Below are 13,583 nucleotides of genomic sequence, written 5' to 3'. Positions count from 1 at the left end.
TGTAAGGACACCAGCTCTATCTGATTAGGGCCTCACTCTTAATGACCTCATTTAACCTTAATTACCTACTTAAAGGCCCTATCTCAAAATTACAGTCACATTAAGGGTAAAGCCTTCAACATATGAATTGGGGGAGGGATGTAATTCAGCTCTTTTTAGGAAGGTGCTCTGTCAAGGGGCTGGATGAACAGAGAGGAACTAACCATTAAATCAGGGACCAGCAAACTCTGATCTTTGGGCCAAATTTGAGCATTTCTCTCATTTTGTAAATAAACTTTGATTGGAGCACAGTCACATCCACTTATTTGCATATTGTCTGTGGCTGCTTTCCTGCTACCATGGCAGAATTGAGTAACTTTCACAGACCATGGCCCACAAAGCCCAGAAGATTTACACTCTGGCCCTTCATAGAAAAAAATGTGCCACTTCCTGGTTAGACCAATTATGACTATTTTATTCACAAGATCAAACCATAAAGTCAGTATTCTTGTCACTTCAATGATGAAGCAGTAGAATCTCTGTGAGGCAAAGTGACATCCTTATTCACACAGCTGGCAGCAGAGAGGTCAGAGCAGCAGCTTGATGACTCAAAAGGATTCCCTTCTTGAGCCCCCTCATGGCAAAGCTGAGGACTTTTCTCCTAGGCCTTAGATCCATGTGTGTAGATATGGCTGCCAGGAGGTAGGCCCTCTGGTCTGTACAATGGCTTTCCACAATTCTCTCACTCTAGAGGGTCAAGGACTATTGCCACTCAGGCCAGAATGTGCCACTGTTCCCATTCATACTTTATCATCAGTGACTGTAGCTACTTTAGGCCTTCAATTTCTTGAAATTTTGTTTTGTTTCAGTTTGTGTTTTATGCCAGGGTATGTGTTTTATATGACTAGGATTTACATAGAAAGTAGATTGCTCACATTAAGGGAGCCTTGCAAATAATTAGGTAGACCTTAAGGGTTTTCCAGTGATAATTTTGAGACTTTTAGTCCCAAATGTGTTTGTTGGTCCTTTGCATTATTAGAAAGTATGTTCCCTTTTCTTTTCAGCATTTAATATTAAACTCATGCTGCTTTCCCCATTGTAGAAATAAAAGTGGCATGTGATTATAACTTAGCTTCCTGTTTATAGGCATTGGTCAGTAGAAAAGAGTTCTAAGATGCTCTTGGAATTAGTAGGGGCATTATTCAAATTATTTACACAAGAATTCAGAACCTTTTCATTATGCCTATGGTAGAATCTAAGGAAGCAAAATTGCAATTAGGATTGATCTTACTATTGGCTAATGGGTCACTTAAATGATTACTTCACTTGTTGAGTTTCCTATCTATACAAATTATGTGCCTCTAGATACACACTGCTTAATCTGTCCAGCATCAGTTCCTCTGAGGAACAGCTTCTCTCCCATTTCATGTGGTCCTATGTGGGCTGTCAATCACAACACTGGTCACTAATATTGGCCCATTGTTTTTTTAGTCAGCTATTTTACTGCTGTGACTAAAAGATCTGACCAGAACAATTGTAGAGGAGGAAAAGTTTATTTGAGGGCTCACAATTTCAGAGGTCTTAGTCCACAGATGGCCAGTTCCATTCCTTGAGGCTTGAGGTGAGGATGAACATTATGACAAGAAGGTGGTGGAAGGAAGCAGCTCACATCATGGTGATCAGGAAGCAGAGAGAGACTTCACTCACCAGATATGAATATATACCCCATAGCCACGCCCACAATGAAGCACTTCCTTCAGCCAAACCCCACCTGCCTCCAGTTACCACTCAATTAATCCCAGAAAGGATTAATTCACTGATTAGGTTAAGGCTATAACCAGTCATTTCTTCTCCAAACCTTGCATTGTCTCACACATGACCTTTTTGGAGGATACCACATCTAAACCATAATACCCAATTCCCTTGAGACATAGCAATTGATCCAGGGGAAAAAATATGACTCAGTCAGAAAAACATTCCCCAGAATGCTAAAGAAGTTAGGAGAGAGACCTTCACACAGTGTAGCACTGGGCTGAAAGATGGAGGCAGATTACCTGGATCCAGCCCTTCCTGAGATTTTATCTATTTCTGGACTTCCCAGGTATGTGAACCATTTTTTTTCTATTTAAACTTACTCATCTGGACTTCTCACCCATAATATCTTAGGATATCACACTTCTAGGTTATGTGAGTGTCCCTCAGAAACATGTGTCAGCAACTTCTAGAAGGCACAGAATACCAAGCATTCCATCCATGCTGCAATCTAGAATCCCCAATTTATACCTATGCCAGATGGGAGAGCTTTAGAAATGGAAATCCTCTGAGGAATGGGATGCAACATGAGTTCTTGGATATATGTGTGACCTCTCTTAGGTACAAAAGTAAATTCTGGACTGCCTTCGTAAAGTCCACATCTCCCTGTCCTTTGGCCCTCCTTGGAGGGGCAGCAGGACAAATCCTTTCACTGATGGAACTTTATTCATGAAAATCTTGGGAGAGAAAAGAAAACCAAGTAAGATTAGTGACTGCACCACAACACTGATAATTCTTAATAGAGTGTGCTGACCCAAGTCTGGTACCAGGGCTGGACTCCAGTCCTAACATCAGTTCCAAGTACCTCTAAGGAAATCACAAAGGAAAAATGAAGTCCATAGAATGTCATCAAGTGGTTGCAAAATTACTCGTGCAGTAAAGATATATTTTTCTTCTTTATTTCCCATAGGATACCTTTCTAAACCTGTCTAATCTCCCTCTCACTTGATTATTTAGCTGTCTCTTGAAGTATTAACTATCACTCCAAATTTCCTAAGAAAAACTCTATACCCTCCCTCCTCTCCCCATATTAACTGAGGTCCACCCACCAGCCAAAACTCTGATCCAAGTGGCTGTGAGATGCCTTAATGCCATTTAAACTGTATGCTTGCATGTGTTTGCAGGTAATGATAAACAAACACCCTTCTTTGTTGTCTCATTTCTTTGCAGTTTAACTTGGCCTCCCTCTGTTGCAGACTAAAGGGAATTGAAGTAAATTCTTAAACTGCACAAGAAAGGAAAGCTCTTTGTGTTAAAGGCGGCCTGCCAAGGTGCTAATTCCATCTCTGGTAGGCTTTTCCCAGGACTGTGCTCCTCATCCAGGAATTTCCGTGAGCTTGGTGGTTCACACGTCCAAATTCCATCTTTGGATAAATAAACCAGCTAAAGTGCTCAGTGGCCTCAGGGATTAGCAGAGCAGTTTCTGAACTTCTATCGCCCCCCAGTGGCGATTTCTTAGAGTTTCTTTTTGTTTTTAAGAGATCTTACTCCCAAAACTTAGTTTATGATTCTTTTTCCTTCCAAAGTTGTTACTTTTTTTAAAAAAATGCTCACATTGAAGATTCTGAAGTCTTTGTGGAGAGGTGTGTTGGTAATGTGGAGTTAATAGCTGCTGGATAAGCTGTTGTATCTGCTTTCATGGTTCTCAAAGTAAAAGAAACTTTTCAGATTTTTCCATCTGGTCTCCATTCCAAGATTCCGTCCTCAGAAAAGGTGAAAATAACCAGTGCTAAATCACTAAATCCAGAAAACTCTCACTAGTGGCACCAAGATGACCTAGAGATCCAGATTGCATAGATTAGAGATGAGAATTCAGCCTGTCCCACTTTTCTGAGAATCAAAATGTGCACTATGTGGGATCCCCAAAATGCAGAGCACAAACTACGTTGTGGGAGAGAACATGTATACTAATGAAATAACTAGAGTGTGCTTTTATAACACAATTAGGTCAAAGATTCATGTTAAATACAGTCATTTATTTTTTGATACCTGGAATAAAGAACTTTGCTTTGTTTTCCAGAAAAGGAAGAGGTAGAATTTAGGAAAGCATGTCCAGAATAAAGAGGCTATCTTCAACTGAAAACTGGAATGTCTCTGCCTCCTTGCCGACAATGGAGTTAGTGCTTAAGCTTATTTCTTGGCTACAGTAAATTCCTTTGGCTCACCACCTGCCACGCTCCACCCCAACATCCCTTTTAAATTAAAGGCCGGTGTTGTAGTCCTTTCAATAATACCAACCAGTTCTAAACTCCTACACACCAAGCATTGTTGCCAAAGCTTAATCTTGATTGGAAGTATGTATCCCTCAGTTTCATTTACTCATCAGATCTTGTCTCATTTCCAGCCAGAACACTCCTCTTCTATGGCTACCTAAATCCAGAAAACTCTCACTAGTGGCATCAAGATGACCTAGAGATCATTTGGAAAACAAATTTGTTGTTGTTGTTGTTGTTGTTGTTATGAGGTTTCTGTGTTGCCCAGATTGGTCTCAAACTCCTTGACTCAAGTGATCCTCCTGCTTCAGCCTCTTGATTACCTGGGACTACAGGCTATACCACCATGCCCAGCTTTGGAAAGCAATCTTGAGATAATCTCTGTGTTCAAGAATTCTAGCTGGGTGTGGTGGCACATGCCTGTAATACCAGAGGCTCCAGAGACTGAGACAAGAGAACTGTGAGTTCAAAGCCAGCCTCAGCAATGGTGAAGTGCTAGGCAACTCAGTGAGACCCTGTCTCTAAATAAAAATACAAAATAGGGTTGGGGATGTGTCTCAGTGGTCGAGTGCCCCTGAGTTCAATCCCTGGTACCAAAAATAAACAAATAAAATTTAAAAATTAAAAAAAGAAGTCTAAATCCCTGTTGCCTGGAGCCTTCAATATTAGTGCTGAGGTAGATCTTTTCTTTTTCTTATCTAACATAGTAGTTTTCACATAGTACATACTCAATAATTTGTGGACAAAAAAAGAAAAAGAGGGAAAGGTACAGAAAGAAGGATGGAAAAAAGAGGGATAACAGAAAAAGAAAAGTGAGGATGAGAAATAAAGGAAAGCAAAAAAAATGATAAAGTAAAGGAGAGGTAGGAAGAATGATTTTTTTTAAACCAGGACCAAATATTTTCTAATAAACACCACCAATTAAATGCTCACTTTTCCTCTTTAACAAACATCCTAGGTATACTTCCAGAATTTTATTTTGTGAGTAACTTAAATAAACAAATGTAATCTATTAAAGTTAATGGCTTAAAGTGATGGGTCTCCCAGCATTTTGTGGAACTGGGGGGATGCAGACAGAGTGATTCCTCCTCTTAAAATCTAAGTTCCCCCATCTTAACAGTACCGATGATCAGGGAGATGCAAAATAAAAACCACAATGAGATATCTCTTCACACCTGTTAGAATAGGTATCATCAAAACATTGAAAGAATACAAATGTTGGTGAAAATATGGAGAAAATAAAGCCCTTGTGAATTGGTACAAACATTATGGAAAATCATATGGCAGTTTCTCAAAAAATTGAAAAATATAACTACCACTTATGAGCCCCCAATTTTGTTACTAGGTGAAATTTAATCTCCCAAAGAGATTAAATCATCATCTCAAAGATAATCTGCATTCTTATGTTCATTGCAGCATTATTCACAATAACCAAGGTATGGAGATGACCCAAGTGTTTGCTGACAGATGAGTGGATAAGGGAAATGTGGTATGTGTAGCAACAGAATACCATTAAGTCTTTTGAAAAAGGAAGTCCTGCTGTTTGTGACAGCATGGATGAAAGAGGAGGACATTATGCTAAGTGAAATAAACCACACATGAAAAGACAAATGCCACATGATCTCATTTATATAAGAAATATGAGGAGGAGGTTTTCCTTTAAGTAATAGAAAAATTATTACCTTGAATCAAAGAATGAGTGAAATAAAGAGATGTTGGTCAAAGAGCTCAATCTTCTAGCTATAAGATGAATAATCTTTGGAGTTCTAATGTACAGCATGGGGACTATAATAATGTATTATATACTGGAATCTTGTTAAGACAGTAGATCTCAAGTGCTCTTAAACCTCAGCATCACTCACAAAGGTAACAATATAAAGTGATGGATATTAATTAATGATGTTGATAATCATTTCAGAATGTATGTATATATCAAAACTTCATTATATACATCTTAAATACATTCACCTTTTGTTTGTCAATCATACATTAATAAATTTGGGAAAAATAATAAAATGTTATAAAATCGAGATGCATAAAATTTTGCAAAGTAAATTAACCCAAATCAAAACCATAATAAATACATGTACCTAGAGGTAATGATGTCCATCTCATTCCACCATCTTTCCTACCCCCATACCCCCTCCCTTCCCCTCCTTCCCCTTTTCCCTATCCAAAGTTCCTCCATTCCTCTCATGCTACCCCCTACCCCCATTATGGATCAGCATCCACTTATAAGAGAAAACATTTGATCTTTGGTTTTGGGGGATTGGCTTACTTCACTTAACATGATATTCTCCAACTCCATCCAAGAACCTTCAAATGCCATAATTTTATTTTCTTTTAATACTAAGTAATATTCCATTGTGTATATATAACAATCATCTATTGTGTGTGTATGAAGACACAAATGGTGTGACTACTTTGCGTACAACCAGAGAAATGAAAAAATGTGCTCCATTTGTGTTCTATGAACAGAAATGAACTCTGCTTCGTGTATAACAAATTTGAAAAAATAATTAATTAATTTTAAAACAAACAAAAACATAATAAAAATAAGAAATTCAGAAAATATTTCTCATACTTTAGTGAAAAAAATATTATGTAAATGGTACCTACAAATCAATAATAAAAAAGATAAATACTCTTGTGTTGATGAAAGTATAAGGAAATAGGTACTCTCATACATTCTTGAGGGAAGTGTTAATTTGTACAACCACCTGTGAAGGATCATTTGGAAGTATATGTCAAAGTTACAAACACAATCTCCTTGACCCAGACATTTCAATTCTAGATACTATACAGATATGTTTACACAATGTAAATTATGCAAATCCAATGTTAGTCACTGAAGTATTTTTTATAATAGAAAAGTATTGGAAACAATTTAAATTCAATTCACCAGTGAGGGGACACAAAAATTATCTTAATCTCTTAAAATGGAATTACATCCATCCATTAAATAAAAACACACAGGAACACTGTATGCACTAATATGGAGAACCCACAAGATATGTTAGGTGAAGAAAAGCAAAGATTAAAACTCTATATAGAGTTTTACAAAACCTTTAAAGAGGAACTAACACCAATACTTTTCAAGCTATTTCAGGAAATATAAAAAGAGGGAGAACTTCCAAATACATTCTACGAGGCCAACATCACCCTGATGCCTAAACCAGACAAAGACACTTCAAAGAAAGAAAACAACAGACCAATATCTCTAATGAACCTAGACGCAAAAATCCTCAATAAAATTCTGGCGAATTGGATTCAAAAACATATCAAAAAAATTATACACCATGATCAAGTAGGATTCATCCCTGGGATGCAAGGCTGGTTCAATATACGGAAATCAATAAATGTTATTCACCACATCAATAGACTTAAAAATAAGAACCATATGATCATCTCGATAGATGCAGAAAAAGCATTTGACAAAGTACAGCATCCCTTTATGTTCAAAACTCTAGAAAAATTAGGGATAACAGGATCATACCTCAACATTGTAAAAGCAATCTATGATAAGCCACAGGCCAGCATCATTCTGAATGGAGAAAAATTGAAGGCATTCCCTCTAAGATCTGGTACAAGACAGGGATGCCCTCTCTCACCACTTCTGTTCAACATAGTCCTCGAAACACTGGCCAGAGCAATTAGACAGACGAAAGAAATTAAAGGCATAAAAATAGGAAAAGAAGAACTTAAATTATCACTATTTGCAAATGACATGATTCTATACCTAGCAGACCCAAAAGGGTCTACAAAGAAACTATTAGAGCTAATAAATGAATTCAGCAAAGTGGCAGGATATAAGATCAACACGCATAAATCAAATGCGTTCCTGTATATCAGTGACAAATCCTCTGAAACGGAAATGAGGACAACTACTCCATTCACAATATCCCCCCAAAAAATAAAATACTTGGGAATCAACCTAACAAAAGAGGTGAAAGACTTATACAATGAAAACTACAAAACCCTAAAGAGAGATATAGAAGAAGACCTTAGAAGATGGAAAAATATACCCTGTTCATGAATAGGCAGAACTAACATCATCAAAATGGCGATATTACCAAAAGTTCTCTATAAGTTCAATGCAATGCCAATCAAAATCCCAACAGCATTTCTTGTAGAAATAGATAAAACAATCATGAAATTCATATGGAATAATAAAAGACCCAGAATAGCAAAAAAAAATGCTAATCAGGAAGTGTGAATCAGGCGGTATAGTGATACCAGACTTCAAACTATACTACAGAGCAATAGTAACAAAAACAGCATGGTACTGGTACCAAAACAGGCGGGTGGACCAATGGTACAGAATAGAGGACACAGTAACCAATCCACAAAACTACAACTATCTTATATTTGATAAAGGGGCTAAAAGCATGCAATGGAGAAAGGATAGCATCTTCAACAAATGTTGCTGGGAAAACTGGAAATCCATTTGCATCAAAATGAATCTGAATCCCTTTCTCTCGCCATGCACAAAAGTTAACTCAAAATGGATCAAGGAGCTTGATATTAAATCAGAGACACGGTGTCTGATAGAAGAAAAAGTTGGCTATGATCTACATACTGTGGGGTCGGGCTCCAAATTCCTCAATAGGACACCCATAGCTCAGGAGTTAACAACTAGAATCAACAAATGAGACTTACTCAAACTAAAAAGTTTTTTCTCAGCAAAAGAAACAATAAGAGAGATAAACAGGGAGCCTACATCCTGGGAACAAATCTTTACTCCACACACTTCAGATAGAGCCCTAATATCCAGAGTATACAAAGAACTCAAAAAATTAGACAATAAGATAACAAATAACCCAATCAATAAATGGGCCAAGGACCTAAACAGACACTTCTCAGAGGAGGACATACAATCAATCAATAAGTACATGAAAAAATGCTCACCATCGCTAGCAGTCAGAGAAATGCAAATCAAAACCACCCTAAGATACCATCTCACTCCAGTAAGATTGGCAGCCATCATGAAGTCCAACAACAACAAGTGCTGGAGAGGATGTGGGGAAAAGGGTACACTTGTTCATTGTTGGTGGGACTGCAAATTGGTGCAGCCAATTTGGAAAGCAGTATGGAGATTTCTTGGAAAGCTGGGAATGGATCCACCATTTGACCCAGCTATTCCCCTTCTTGGTCTATTCCCTAAAGACCTAATAAGAGCATGCTACAGGGACACTGCTACATCGATGTTCATAGCAGCACAATTCACCATAGCAAGATTGTGGAACCAACCTAGATGCTCTTCAATAGATGAATGGATTAAAAAATGTGGCATTTATACACAATGGAGTATTACTCTGCATTAAAAAATGACAAAATCATAAAATTTGGAGGGAAATGGATGGCATTAGAGCAGATTATGCTAAGTGAAGCTAGCCAATCTTTAAAAAACAAATGCCAAATGACTCCTTTGATATAAAGGGAGTAACCAAGGACAGGGTAGGGACGAAGAGCTTGAGAAGAAGATTAACATTAAACAGGGATGAGAGGTGGGAGGGAAAGGGAGTGAGAAGGGAAATCGCATGGAAATGGAAGGTGATCTCAGGGTTATACAAAATTACATATAAGAGGAAAGGAGGGGTAAGACAAGATAATACAAGTGGAAGAAATGATTTACAGTAGAGGGGGTAGAGAGAGAAAAGGGGAGGGGAGGGGAGGGGAGGGGAGGGGAGGGGAGGGGGGATAGTAGAGAATAGGACAGACAGCAGAATACATCAGACACTAGAATGGCAATATGTAAATCAATGGAAGGGTAACTGATGTGATACAGCAATCTGTATATGGGGTAAAATTGGGAGTTCATAACCCACTTGAATCAAACTGTGAAATATGATATATTAAGAACTATGTAATGTTTTGAACGACCAACAATAAAAAAAAAACTCTATATAGGGGCTGGGGTTGTGGCTCAGCAGTAGAGCACTTGCCTTGCATGTGCGAGACCCTAGGTTCGAGCTTCAGCACCACATAAAAATAAATAAGTTAAATAAAGGTATTGTGTCCAACTACAATTAAAAAATAAAATAAAATTTAAAAATCTATATAAGGATGGGGTTGTGGCTCAGTGGCAGAGCACTTGCCTACCATGTATGAGGCACTGGTTTCATTCCCCAGCACCACATTAGGAAAAAAAAAAACTAAATAAAAACTCTATATAAAGTATGCTATCATTTGAGTTTTTTAAATAAATAAGTCAGGGAGAGAATGGCTGTTCTATACTATCTAGCAGTATTCACTACACAGGAATAACCCTACTTAGTCTTCAAAAGTCAACTCATGGTGATGGCTGCATAATATTGTAACTGTATTTAATACTCCCAAATTGTAGTCCACTTATAATGGTTAAAATTATACATAAAAATCCTCAATTCAGAGTCATCTCCTTCAGACTAAAAACAATCACTAAGTACATTTTCTTTATATTCCAAAGTGACTTTGTAAGCTAACCACAATAAATGAAATTATTTGAATGTATATAAGTCTTGCTAACTAGAGCATTAGTGAGGCAGCAGGAAACATACCCCATGCAACCCTTGGCCTCAGAGCCTGGCACCATATTCAGCACATGATCGGAATTCAGGAAATGTTTGCCTGCCAACTCACCCTACAGATTTCAGACTTGTCAGTTCCTATAATTATGTGAGCCAATTCTTTATGATTCCTTTTACATGCTTGTTGTGCACATGTGTGCACCCACATACACCCTAACGTTTCTGTTTCTTTAAAGAACCCTGACTGGCACCATTGGTAAGACAGAGATCCAGGGACAACAGATCCCTCCCCAGATAATCCCATGAACCATGTTTCCTAATAACATGGCTGCCTGTGCTTTTGAAGTAAAATGAGGGGAGATGTAAATAGACTGGAACTGTAGGCAAGCTGACATAGATCCTCCAGAGCAGAAGGGCAACTAAGATATCTTAGCATTGTGTTAACTATTTCACATTTTATAATTTGAAATGTATTACTTTGAATGTAAAGCCTCATATTGCCATTGCTGCTGTGTCAGGGAGGGGAGAGGGAAGTACAGAAACCTCCGTTGCATGTTTTAAATATTCCTACCAATAACTGTGCACTTAAAGCCTATATATCTTTGGGTTTTATTGCATACGGAAGCCACACAATGGAATAATATCACAAACATCTGTACCTACTAGGATTCAAAAATTAAAATATGAATTTCAATATCCCCCAAAGCACATTTCTTGGAAAACCGCATTTCATGTGGTGGTGGTAAAGAATGGTTTGTCAACTTGTCTTTTGTGGCTTTAATTCTTCAATCCCACTTTAGAGTGACTCCAAACCATGCAAGACAGCCCTCCTTATTTTCTTCTATAGCCACTGAGACCTCCTCGCCTTTTTGATTTTCCTTCCATTTTTACTTCTCTTCTTTCCAATTTATTAATTCACAATGCTTACACTAAGAAATAAAACTTCCAAGGAGAAATGAATATATTTATGTTGGCTAGTCAAACATTTTCTTCCTAGTAGGGGAACCAAACTAGAGTCATTGGTTCTTTGGTAAATATGCAACGAAAGCAAAGAAAACCTCAAAACTTTGAGGGATAACACCATCCATTCTTGTAGTTTTTAACATCCAGTCATATATGATGACTTATACTTCCTTATCTTCAACCAGCGCTTCCCTGAGTTCCAGTTCTGTGTTCCCAACTGCTCTTTGGTTTTCCCTGCCTAAGTAACCATTGTTATCTTAACTTCAATGTATTCAATCCAGAACCCATCTTGTCCCATGCTTCTTGAAGGCAGCAGGCCTTTCTTTTACTCCATTCTTCTTAGTTCATCTTTCCTTTTTAGGCAGTAATGCTGCAGTCTGGCTGGGCACAATTCAGGAGCACTTGTCAAAAGAAACAAACTTTATTTTTAGAACCACACAGGCCAAACAAAACAGCTCCTCAGGAAAAACCCTCAGAGCCCAACTGCCACCACCAGCTTCCCACAAGCCTCTCACACAAACACAAGCCTCACCACCTCCCACAATCCTCCTGCTCTTGAGGCCGATTGTCTGGTTCGTGTGGGCGGAGCCAAAGAAGTCCCCCAGTGAGCATCACCACAGAGGAGCCAATCAGCTAGATGTTGCTGGGGCCTCTGTGAGCCAATCATCAGCTGGCAGTCTGAAAGTTTGCTGGGGCCCCTTCGGCTGTGGCTCTCAACACAGTAAGGTGATAGTTTCAGACAATTATAGTCTACCATGTTTCTCCTCTTCAAAAGAATAACATGTTGGAAGGTCCTCACTTGCAGTTTATGCTTTTCAAATGAAAAGCAAATCCAATAGCCACTGGAAATTTCACTAACATAACCCTATGGTTACCCTGTTCTCTTTAACACCAGAAAACATTAGAAAAACAGATCCATTAATTATTTCCAAAGGGAAGGAAAGATCAAATCCCCACTCCTCTAGGCAAGACTATTGCTGTTTCCCACCTGGGTGATTGGGGATTCCCATGGCTCTATAAGGAATCTTCTGTAGAGCAGTGCTCACTCATTATTACCAGTGAGCAACCCCAGTCACTTTTAGACCACCATGTTAAATCCAGTCACTCATAAAGGCCCACCTAAAGCAACAAATGGATCACCAACCTAATTATAATAATCCTAATAATAATAATAACAACAACAACAACATTTGATATTGTGCAACAGTGGTCTCCCCATCCACTTTAGTTTCACAATTACTGTCTTTAATTGGGGCAGAAAGAAGGAATAATAAATTATCCCCAAAGTAATTACTTAGTTTATACACAATGTATACACTGGCTAAGCTGAGGAGTAGGAGTCCATGCTCCAGCTGTTAGGTATTAAGGGAAAGAAGTCTGTGGCCTTTGGTTTTCCAAGAATAGTGTTTCTCCACTTTGGCACTATTAACATCTAGAGCCAGATAATTCTTTTTTTATTCTTTTAGAATTTTTAATTCATTCCTTTTGACATAATTATAAAAGCATGAAATATAATTTGCTCTAAATTAGTCCCCAGAACTTCCCTTTCCCTCCCTTTCTCTCTCCCCTGTTCCCTTCCCTTTGCTCTATGAATCTTTCGGCTATTTTTTTTTACATAATGTCTTGTGGACATATATAATGGTGAGAGTCACTGTGATATATTCATATATTACAAGAGCTTTCTTATGTGTTGTAGGATATTTAATAGCATCCTTGACCTCGTCTCATTTGATGCCAGTAGCAACCCATCACAAGCATAACTACCAAAAATAGCTGGAGATATTGCTATATACATCCTGGATGGGGCAGCAAAATTGACTCCAGTTGAGAAGCACTGCCATGAAAGTAAACTCAGCCCTGACTCCTATCACACCTCATACCTAGTAGATTCCCAGAGGAAAAGGTTGATCAGCTTTCAGTTGGCATTTATCAGACAATATTCTTCATTGTATGGAATTGGTCCCATTATTGGCCCATCAGTTTCCACTCAGAACCCTTGAGAGATATCAAGGAGAGTCCAGACTTTAAGTGGAGCTATAATTTAGAGATTTTTTTAAAAAGAGTGATGCCCTGTGTAAGCCTGAAGATATGGAACTAGGGTTCAGAT

This window comes from Ictidomys tridecemlineatus, chromosome X, assembly GCF_052094955.1.
Source record: "Ictidomys tridecemlineatus isolate mIctTri1 chromosome X, mIctTri1.hap1, whole genome shotgun sequence".
NCBI classification, from domain to species: Eukaryota; Metazoa; Chordata; class Mammalia; order Rodentia; family Sciuridae; genus Ictidomys; species Ictidomys tridecemlineatus.
Note: the sequence above shows the minus strand (reverse complement) of the source record.